Raw genomic sequence first — 11447 nt, forward strand, 5'->3', positions numbered from 1 at the left:
ACGAAGGGAGTGTCACCGGTAAGAAGCCTCTTCCCACGTCTGCTTGCCGACTTACGCTCGCCCCGACGAGAGGCCCAACCGAAAGAGTGGAAAGAGGCAGAGATTTCCAGGGTCGCCCCACCAGGGATGCAATACCCCAGTGCAGACTGTCGGCCCTGCCCCGAACCTACTCGGTGGTTTGAAGGTTAACCTCTTGGGGAAAAGCAGCGATTCGCCTCGCGGTGCGTGCCTCCGCGGATCTAAACCCCCCTCGATCGATGTGGGGCCAGAGGACCCCTTTTCCCCGTACGAAACGGCCGGCTCACCATGGGCTCGACATCCGTGGGTCGGAGAGTTGAGCGCTTACGCGCGGCGGGACCTTATAACCTGCAGCGGCTGAGGAGCGAAGATTTCCAGGGTGGGCCCCCGGGGATGCCATACCCCGAGCAGCCAGTCGGCCCCGCTCCTAGCGCGCTGACGAGCAATGGAGTCTTCCCCGCGGCAGCCACCGCCCTCGCCTCGCCGTCGGTCGATGAAGAGCCGAGTTCGCCCTCCTCTGCTCGGGACTCGGAAACGGCCTGGCCTTCGCCTACTCCGTCGGGCAACTGCCTTCCGCCAGCCCCTTCCCTCGAATCCCCTTCTTCCATTTTAGACCCGATCAGGGGATTGGTCAGCCCAGCCCTGGGGTAGGAAGAGGGGTTGGGGTCGGTTCGGCTTCCGGTGCCCCCGCTCGGCCAAAGGTCCCCTCGCTTTGGAAGCACGCGAGGGTGCCGGGGTTATTTTCGGCTTGACGCCTAAGTCCGGTCCCTGCCGGCTCCCGTCGAGGCCCGCGGTCAAAACCAGCTCCCCGGCTGTCGGAGCCGGAGCCCCGCAGCCCGAGCGGACGCACCGAGTCCCTCATGTAAGGGATAGCCGCCCCTACGGAACGGCCCGGACTGGGACCAGGCTCCCCCAGGCGCCGAAGGGGTGGGTCGGCCGTGTTGCCGAAGCTTAGCCGGCGCTGATGACCGCAGCCCCTAACGACGCCCACAGGCGGGGGAGCCAAGGAGAGCACTAGGAAGACGTGGCGGGGTCGGACGGCTCAATTTCCAGGGTGGGACCCCGGGGGTTCAGTACCCCGGGCATCCGGTCGGTTTCGCCGGCGAGACCCCAAGCCTTCCACGGCCCCCTTCGTGGGTGCAGGGATACCGAGCAGGGTGGCTTAGACGCCAATTCCCCAGAAGTATTAGGGATAGGGTTTGTCCGGGCGCCATCCGCAGCGACAACCTCGCAAAAGAAGCTCTCTTCCACAAAGCACGGGCAACGTTCGGGTGCGAGTGTTGGTCTCCCATGGTCTACCGACTCCCCCGGGCGGCCCAAGCGTTACGCCCACGGCCGGGCCCTCGAGCAGGCGCACCCCTGGTGCCTCTCGTAAGGGAAGGCTACGGTCCTCAACCCCTCGTATGGCGGGGAGGGCGCATTTGAAACGCTAAAGGACGAGCCCTGTTCGGGACCTGGCGGGGATCCGCGGATTGGCGAGAGGGATGGGTCTGCCGTTGGTCAGAGGGGACGCACCCCTGGGACGCAGTTTGGCATTAGCGACCGATGGCCCATCTACGACCATGTACTCCGGGAGCGCCAAGGAGGACGCGGGTGGGCTTTGGGGGCAGACTCAATTTCCAGGGTCTGGGCGCCGGGGGTGCAATACCCTTAAGCGCTCATGTCGGTTTCGTCTGCCGCCCGCCTCTGGCCCGGCTCCTAGTGACGGGTGCTGTGAACGTGCGATCGTGCTTGCGGTTGAAGAGTTCGAAGGCTACCGCTGGGGATAACACGCCCGGGGAATTTAGAAAAACCCCCCCCTCCGCTACAATCTCTGCTTCTGCCGGACTCGGAGGGGAGCCGCCCCGGGGGCGACCGCTCCCTCTCCTCTTCCGCGGCGTGCCGCGCGCTTCGCCGTCAGCAGCGGAGCGAACCTTTTTCTCGGTCCGCAGCTCTTCAGGCGTAGGCGGGCAGCGCTAACAGGGTACACTGGGGACCACTCGACCGCTACCGCTCCTACGGCAGACGACCCTACCTACCGCGGAAGCGCCACGGTGGGTCTAAGCCTCGTCCCCGCGAGGAGCAAGCGGGAGCCGTCCCTTTTCGTGCTGCGGAAATAAACCGTGGACACAGAAGTGTCTGCGCTCTCCGACCGGGCGGGGGGCGATTGGACTTGCCCGAGGGACACTAGGCGAGGCGCTACCGCGGGGAGCCGGAGCTCCTCGCTGGACGCTGCCGCCGCCAACGCCGCCGCCCCCCACCCACGGTACGGTGGAGTACGCCCGTTCCATACGCTTCGTAGCAAACCTCAGCCGAAGCAGAGAGTCCTACCGCTTGTGGCAGGAGCGGGGCCGTGCGAGGACCACACTGGCACCGCGCTACACAACCTTAGGCAGAGGACGACAGCCGCTCACGGGGAGCGGGGGATTGATGCGCGACCAAGACTGAGGCTAAGGAACGCTTTACCATAAACCGGCCGGGGCCAATACCCCTGACCGAGCAAAGTGCCTTGCCCCGCCGGATCGCGCTGTGTCAGATCGATCAAAAGAGCGGAGAGCCGAGACTCTACCGCTGGGAGTTTGTGGAGAACGGCCTGGCTTGCGTCCCGTCCTCCCGCCCTCGACCTCACATGGCTAGCCTCACCCGCCGGGAGCCACCCCATTGGGGACCGTAGGGCGGAGAAGGGGTCTCCGCGTCCGGAATTTTACTTGTGGAGAACGGCCTGGCTTACGTCCCGTCCTCCCGCCCTCGACCTCACATGGCTAGCCTCACCCGCCGGGCGCCACCCCATTGGGGACCGTAGGGCGGAGAAGGGGTCTCCGCGTCCGGAATTTTACTTGTGGAGAACGGCCTGGCTTACGTCCCGTCCTCCCGCCCTCGACCTCACATGGCTAGCCTCACCCGCCGGGCGCCACCCCATTGGGGACCGTAGGGCGGAGAAGGGGTCTCCGCGTCCGGAATTTTACTTGTGGAGAACGGCCTGGCTTACGTCCCGTCCTCCCGCCCTCGACCTCACATGGCTAGCCTCACCCGCCGGGCGCCACCCCATTGGGGACCGTAGGGCGGAGAAGGGGTCTCCGCGTCCGGAATTTCTTGTGGAGAACGGCCTGGCTTACGTCCCGTCCTCCCATGGCTAGCCTCACCCGCCGGGCGCCACCCCATTGGGGACCGTAGGGCGGAGAAGGGGTCTCCGCGTCCGGAATTTTACTTGTGGAGAACGGCCTGGCTTACGTCCCGTCCTCCCGCCCTCGACCTCACATGGCTAGCCTCACCCGCCGGGCGCCACCCCATTGGGGACCGTAGGGCGGAGAAGGGGTCTCCGCGTCCGGAATTTTACTTGTGGAGAACGGCCTGGCTTACGTCCCGTCCTCCCGCCCTCGACCTCACATGGCTAGCCTCACCCGCCGGGCGCCACCCCATTGGGGACCGTAGGGCGGAGAAGGGGTCTCCGCGTCCGGAATTTCTTGTGGAGAACGGCCTGGCTTACGTCCCGTCCTCCCATGGCTAGCCTCACCCGCCGGGCGCCACCCCATTGGGGACCGTAGGGCGGAGAAGGGGTCTCCGCGTCCGGAATTTACTTGTGGAGAACGGCCTGGCTTACGTCCCGTCCTCCCGCCCTCGACCTCACATGGCTAGCCTACCCCGCCGGGCGCCACTCCATTGGGGATACGGTACAGCAAAGCGCGACGCCGCACGATGCCAACACTTTGTGCAAAAACCTGGCAGAGTCGACCAAAACCTCGCTTCTTTGACCGGTATTTTTGATGCTTTTCTCTGCCGCCGAAGGTGCACTGAGGGTCGGATCGCCCAAAATTTTTATGTTTTTGTCTGCGGTTCTTCCGAGAGGTGCCCGCCTGGCAGTTCTTTTTCAGCAGCCTTCGAAGGACATCCGGCGGGCAAGCCAGGGGTCGGCAGCCGCCGGCGGTGAGCCTTCCCCGGCAGGAGCAGGGCAGCTCGGACCGCAAAATTTTTTCGACTTTCGCCGAGGCCAAAAGCCCATGCACTTCGAAATCCTGCCCGCAGCGCCGTCTCCTGTCAGACTTCCCATGCCGCCTGCGGTGGTCCTCGCCCGGCAGAGAGAATCCGGAGTCGCCCTCTCACCGGTTCTTTTTCACCATTCCGGAGCTCTGAAATCTGCCGGACACCGAGTGGCCGAGGACGCTTCCAGGAGGGCGGCAGCGAGAGGCAGAGTGCCACCGGTCGGGTCCCCGGTTCTCCCACACTTTGAAAATTTTTCCCCGTGTGTTCTGGTGGGATGGAGAGAGAGCGTGGCTTATGCGCCCTCTGCCCCGCGGTACGCCCTTGGCTAGCCTTACGCCGGTGGTTCGCCAGGCCACCGGCACCTTGTACAGCGGGGTCGGCGTGGCTTATGCGCCCTCTCCCCCGCGGTCCGCCCTGGCTAGCCTTACGCCGGTGGTTCGCCAGGCCACCGGCACCTTGTATGGCGGGGACGGCGTGGCTTATGCGCCCGTCAACCCACCTGCTCGCCCCGGCTAGCCTTTTACCCGGAGGGCGCCACGCTCCGGGTACCAGTGAGCGGCACGAACCCAGTCATACCATGCCGCTCACCTCGCGCCCTCTCCGGCCTCCGCCGCGGAGACCTCCCGCTCTGTTCTGCGGAGAGCGATTACGGGCAAAATCTACAAAGTCCCCGATGGTTAAGGACGTAGACTGTTGAGCGGGACCTACACACTCTTGTAGCCGAAGGGGCTCGCCATTTCCCGCAGAAAATGGATCACCTCCCGCAGAGGAACATGAAATGCCCCTTCCCGCGGGACCCGAAGGACCGCCCTGTCCGAGCAGGCCTCCAGGACCACGGCACGCAAAAGCGACTCAGTCCCGCTGGCATTACAAATCTGACTTAGTGCAAAAACCTGGCAGAGTCGACCAAAACCTCGCTTCTTTGACCGGTATTTTTGATGCTTTTCTCTGCCGCCGAAGGTGCACTGAGGGTGGGATCGGTTCGTTTTGGTCTGCGGTTCTTCCGAGAGGTGCCCGTCTCGGGGTTCTTTTTCAGCAGCCTTCGAAGGCCATCCGGCGGGCAAGCCAGGGGTTGGCAGCCGCCGGCGGTGAGCCTTCCCCGGCAGGAGCAGGGCAGCTCGGACCGCAAAATTTTTTCGACTTTCGCCGAGGCCAAAAGCCCATGCACTTTTAAAGCCTGCCCGCCGCGCCGTCTCCTGTCAGACTTCCCATGCCGCCTGCGGTGGTCCTCGCCCGGCAGAGAGAAGCCGGATTCGCCCTCTCACCGGTTCTTTTTCACCATTCCGGAGCTCTGAAATCTGCCGGACACCGAGTGGCCGAGGACGCTTCCAGGAGGGCGGCAGCGAGAGGCAGAGTGCCACCGGTCGGGTCCCCGGTTCTCCCACACTTTGAAAATTTTTCCCCGTTTGTTCTGGTGGGATGGAGAGAGAGCGTGGCTTATGCGCCCTCTGCCCCGCGGTACGCCCTTGGCTAGCCTTACGCCGGTGGTTCGCCAGGCCACCGGCACCTTGTACAGCGGGGTCGGCGTGGCTTATGCGCCCTCTCCCCCGCGGTCCGCCCTGGCTAGCCTTACGCCGGTGGTTCGCCAGGCCACCGGCACCTTGTATGGCGGGGACGGCGTGGCTTATGCGCCCGTCAACCCACCTGCTCGCCCCGGCTAGCCTTTTACCCGGAGGGCGCCACGCTCCGGGTACCAGTGAGCGGCACGAACCCAGTCATACCATGCCGCTCACCTCGCGCCCTCTCCGGCCTCCGCCGCGGAGACCTCCCGCTCTGTTCTGCGGAGAGCGATTACGGGCACAATCTACAAAGTCCCCGATGGTTAAGGACGTAGACTGTTGAGCGGGACCTACACACTCTTGTAGCCGAAGGGGCTCGCCATTTCCCGCAGAAAATGGATCACCTCCCGCAGAGGAACATGAAATGCCCCTTCCCGCGGGACCCGAAGGACCGCCCTGTCCGAGAAGGCCTCCAGGACCACGGCACGCAAAAGCGACTCAGTCCCGCTGGCATTACGGATCTGACTTAGTGCAAAAGCCTGGCAGAGTCGACCAAAACTCCCCTTCTCTGACCGGTATTTTTGCTGCTTCTCTCTGCCGCCGAAGGTGCACTGAAAGTCGGACCGGTCGGTTTTGGTCTGCGGTTCTTCCGAGAGGTGCCCGTCTCGGGGTTCTTTTTCAGCAGCCTTCGAAGGCCATCCGGCGGGCAAGCCAGGGGTTGGCAGCCGCCGGCGGTAAGCCTTCCCCGGCAGGAGCAGGGCAGCTCGGACCGCAAAATTTTTTCGACTTTCGCCGAGGACAAAAAGCCCAGCCACTTAGAAAGCCTGCCGCGGCGCCGTCTCCTGTCAGACGTCCCCGCCGCCTGCGGTGGTCCTCGCCCGGCAGTGAGAAACCAGAGTCGCCCTCTCTCCGGTTCTTTTTCACCATTCCGGAGCTCTGGAATCTGCCGTACTCCGAGTGACCGAGGACGCTTCCAGGAGGGCGGCAGCGAGAGGCAGAGTGCCACCGGTCGGGTCCCCGGTTCTCCCACACTTTGAAATTTTTTCCCCGTTTGTACTGGTGGGATGGAGAGAGAGCGTGGCTTAAGCGCCCTCTGCCCCGCGGTCCGCCCTGGCTAGCCTTACGCCGGTGGTTCGCCAGGCCACCGGCACCTTGTATGGCGGGGACGGCGTGGCTTATGCGCCCGTCAACCCACCTGCTCGCCCCGGCTAGCCTTTTACCCGGAGGGCGCCACGCTCCGGGTACCAGTGAGCGGCACGAACCCAGTCATACCATGCCGCTCACCTCGCGCCCTCTCCGGCCTCCGCCGCGGAGACCTCCCGCTCTGTTCTGCGGAGAGCGATTACGGGCACAATCTACAAAGTCCCCGATGGTTAAGGACGTAGACTGTTGAGCGGGACCTACACACTCTTGTAGCCGAAGGGGCTCGCCATTTCCCGCAGAAAATGGATCACCTCCCGCAGAGGAACATGAAATGCCCCTTCCCGCGGGACCCGAAGGACCGCCCTGTCCGAGCAGGCCTCCAGGACCACGGCACGCAAAAGCGACTCAGTCCCGCTGGCATTACGGATCTGACTTAGTGCAAAAGCCTGGCAGAGTCGACCAAAACTCCCCTTCTCTGACCGGTATTTTTGCTGCTTCTCTCTGCCGCCGAAGGTGCACTGAAAGTCGGACCGGTCGGTTTTGGTCTGCGGTTCTTCCGAGAGGTGCCCGTCTCGGGGTTCTTTTTCAGCAGCCTTCGAAGGCGATCCGGCGGGCAAGCCAGGGGTTGGCAGCCGCCGGCGGTAAGCCTTCCCCGGCAGGAGCAGGGCAGCTCGGACCGCAAAATTTTTTCGACTTTCGCCGAGGACAAAAAGCCCAGCCACTTAGAAAGCCTGCCGCGGCGCCGTCTCCTGTCAGACGTCCCCGCCGCCTGCGGTGGTCCTCGCCCGGCAGTGAGAAACCAGAGTCGCCCTCTCTCCGGTTCTTTTTCACCCTTCCGGAGCTCTGGAATCTGCCGTACTCCGAGTGACCGAGGACGCTTCCAGGAGGGCGGCAGCGAGAGGCAGAGTGCCACCGGTCGGGTCCCCGGTTCTCCCACACTTTGAAATTTTTTTCCCCGTTTGTACTGGTGGGATGGAGAGAGAGCGTGGCTTAAGCGCCCTCTGCCCCGCGGTCCGCCCTGGCTAGCCTTACGCCGGTGGTTCGCCAGGCCACCGGCACCTTGTATGGCGGGGACGGCGTGGCTTATGCGCCCGTCAACCCACCTGCTCGCCCCGGCTAGCCTTTTACCCGGAGGGCGCCACGCTCCGGGTACCAGTGAGCGGCACGAACCCAGTCATACCATGCCGCTCACCTCGCGCCCTCTCCGGCCTCCGCCGCGGAGACCTCCCGCTCTGTTCTGCGGAGAGCGATTACGGGCACAATCTACAAAGTCCCCGATGGTTAAGGACGTAGACTGTTGAGCGGGACCTACACACTCTTGTAGCCGAAGGGGCTCGCCATTTCCCGCAGAAAATGGATCACCTCCCGCAGAGGAACATGAAATGCCCCTTCCCGCGGGACCCGAAGGACCGCCCTGTCCGAGCAGGCCTCCAGGACCACGGCACGCAAAAGCGACTCAGTCCCGCTGGCATTACGGATCTGACTTAGTGCAAAAGCCTGGCAGAGTCGACCAAAACTCCCCTTCTCTGACCGGTATTTTTGCTGCTTCTCTCTGCCGCCGAAGGTGCACTGAAAGTCGGACCGGTCGGTTTTGGTCTGCGGTTCTTCCGAGAGGTGCCCGTCTCGGGGTTCTTTTTCAGCAGCCTTCGAAGGCGATCCGGCGGGCAAGCCAGGGGTTGGCAGCCGCCGGCGGTAAGCCTTCCCCGGCAGGAGCAGGGCAGCTCGGACCGCAAAATTTTTTCGACTTTCGCCGAGGACAAAAAGCCCAGCCACTTAGAAAGCCTGCCGCGGCGCCGTCTCCTGTCAGACGTCCCCGCCGCCTGCGGTGGTCCTCGCCCGGCAGTGAGAAACCAGAGTCGCCCTCTCTCCGGTTCTTTTTCACCATTCCGGAGCTCTGGAATCTGCCGTACTCCGAGTGACCGAGGACGCTTCCAGGAGGGCGGCAGCGAGAGGCAGAGTGCCACCGGTCGGGTCCCCGGTTCTCCCACACTTTGAAATTTTTTCCCCGTTTGTACTGGTGGGATGGAGAGAGAGCGTGGCTTAAGCGCCCTCTGCCCCGCGGTCCGCCCTGGCTAGCCTTACGCCGGTGGTTCGCCAGGCCACCGGCACCTTGTATGGCGGGGACGGCGTGGCTTATGCGCCCGTCAACCCACCTGCTCGCCCCGGCTAGCCTTTTACCCGGAGGGCGCCACGCTCCGGGTACCAGTGAGCGGCACGAACCCAGTCATACCATGCCGCTCACCTCGCGCCCTCTCCGGCCTCCGCCGCGGAGACCTCCCGCTCTGTTCTGCGGAGAGCGATTACGGGCACAATCTACAAAGTCCCCGATGGTTAAGGACGTAGACTGTTGAGCGGGACCTACACACTCTCGTAGCCGAAGGGGCTCGCCATTTCCCGCAGAAAATGGATCACCTCCCGCAGAGGAACATGAAATGCCCCTTCCCGCGGGACCCGAAGGACCGCCCTGTCCGAGCAGGCCTCCAGGACCACGGCACGCAAAAGCGACTCAGTCCCGCTGGCATTACGGATCTGACTTAGTGCAAAAGCCTGGCAGAGTCGACCAAAACTCCCCTTCTCTGACCGGTATTTTTGCTGCTTCTCTCTGCCGCCGAAGGTGCACTGAAAGTCGGACCGGTCGGTTTTGGTCTGCGGTTCTTCCGAGAGGTGCCCGTCTCGGGGTTCTTTTTCAGCAGCCTTCGAAGGCGATCCGGCGGGCAAGCCAGGGGTTGGCAGCCGCCGGCGGTAAGCCTTCCCCGGCAGGAGCAGGGCAGCTCGGACCGCAAAATTTTTTCGACTTTCGCCGAGGACAAAAAGCCCAGCCACTTAGAAAGCCTGCCGCGGCGCCGTCTCCTGTCAGACGTCCCCGCCGCCTGCGGTGGTCCTCGCCCGGCAGAGAGAAGCCGGATTCGCCCTCTCTCCGGTTCTTTTTCACCATTCCGGAGCTCTGAAATCTGCCGTACTCCGAGTGACCGAGGACGCTTCCAGGAGGGCGGCAGCGAGAGGCAGAGTGCCACCGGTCGGGTCCCCGGTTCTCCCACACTTAGAGAATTTTTCGCTTGGTGCTGCTGCGAGGACGTAGGTCTTTCCACCGGGGCAAGCCTGGAGGGCGGTAGCCGGGTTTGGCGCCCTATTCCCGGCTAGCTCTCGGCGGCTTCACCCGGTTGGAGCTCCGACTTCCATGGGCATGTTCCTCACCGGGACCTACGACAAAGTGTGGCCGAGGGACAGTGACACATTCCCGGGTAGCCTGAGTGGCTGCTCCCGCTGAGCCACTTCCATGGGCATTATTCCTCCCCGGGACTTGCCGCCAAGTCTCGGCCGGGGGACAGTGACACATTCCCGGCTAGCCTGAGTGGCTGCTCCCGCTGAGCCACTTCCATGGGCATTATTCCTCCCCGGGACTTGCCGCCAAGTCTTGGCCGGGGGACAGTGACACATTCCCGGGTAGCCTGAGTGGCTGCTCCCGCTGAGCCACTTCCATGGGCATTATTCCTCCCCGGGACTTGCCGCCAAGTCTTGGCCGGGGGACAGTGACACATTGCCGGGTAGCCTGAGTGGCTGCTCCCGCTGAGCTCTTACTTCCATGGGCATGTTCCTGACCGGGACCAACTACCAAGTGTGGCCGGGTTTCGAGCTCCAAACTCGGCTTGCACTTGGTGGCCAAGGGGGTCCCCTCCGCTCCGGGAAGGGCGCCCTCCAGCGGGCAGACGAGGGTACTTCTAGTCTGCCCGAGCTCCATGGGGCCCCTCTCGCCCCTAGGCTCCCCGCCCAGGGTTCCAGGGTCCCGGCTACAGCCACCCAGCCGAGTCCCATATAGGGTACCGGGCCTGGCAGGAATCATGCCGGAATTAGTGAGACCTCCTCGGCCGCGGCTCAGCCGCAAAACTCCCTTTCGCGGTTCTCTTCCCACCAACTTCCATGGGCATGTTCCTCACCGGGACCTCCGACCAAGTGTGGCCGGGGAACAGTCACCCATGCCCGGGCAGCCTCAGCGAGTGCTCCCGCTGAGGTCAACTTGGAGGTTGGAGCTCCGACTTCCATGGGCACTATTCCTCCCCGGGACCTGCCGCCAAGTCTGGCCGGGGGACAGTGACACATTCCCGGGTAGCCTGAGCGGATGCTCCCGCTGAACTCTTTAGTTCCATGGGCATGTTCCTCATCAGGAACCCAACGACCAAGGGTGGCCGAGGGACAGTGACACATTCTCGGGTAGCCTGAGTGGCTGCTCCCGCTGAGCTACTTCCATGAGCACTATTCCTCCCCGGGACCTGCCGCCAAGTCTGGCCGGGGGACAGTGACACATTCCCGGGTAGCCTGAGTGGCTGCTCCCGCTGAGCTACTTCCATGGGCACTATTCCTCCCCGGGACTTGCCGCCAAGTCTTGGCCGGGGGACAGTGACACATTCCCGGGTAGCCTGAGTGGCTGCTCCCGCTGAGCCACTTCCATGGGCACTATTCCTCCCCGGGACTTGCCGCCAAGTCTTGGCCGGGGGACAGTGACACATTGCCGGGTAGCCTGAGTGGCTGCTCCCGCTGAGCTCTTACTTCCATGGGCATGTTCCTGACCGGGACCAACTACCAAGTGTGGCCGGGTTTCGAGCTCCAAACTCGGCTTGCACTTGGTGGCCAAGGGGGTCCCCTCCGCTCCAGGAAGGGCGCCCTCCAGCGGGCAGACGAGGGTACTTCTAGTCTGCCCGAGCTCCATGGGGCCCCTCTCGCCCCTAGGCTCCCCGCCCAGGGTTCCAGGGTCCCGGCTACAGCCACCCAGCCGAGTCCCATATAGGGTACCGGGCCTGGCAGGAATCATGCCGGAATTAGTGAGACCTC

This window comes from Engystomops pustulosus, unplaced genomic scaffold (genome assembly GCF_040894005.1).
Source record: "Engystomops pustulosus unplaced genomic scaffold, aEngPut4.maternal MAT_SCAFFOLD_191, whole genome shotgun sequence".
Classification (NCBI taxonomy): domain Eukaryota; kingdom Metazoa; phylum Chordata; class Amphibia; order Anura; family Leptodactylidae; genus Engystomops; species Engystomops pustulosus.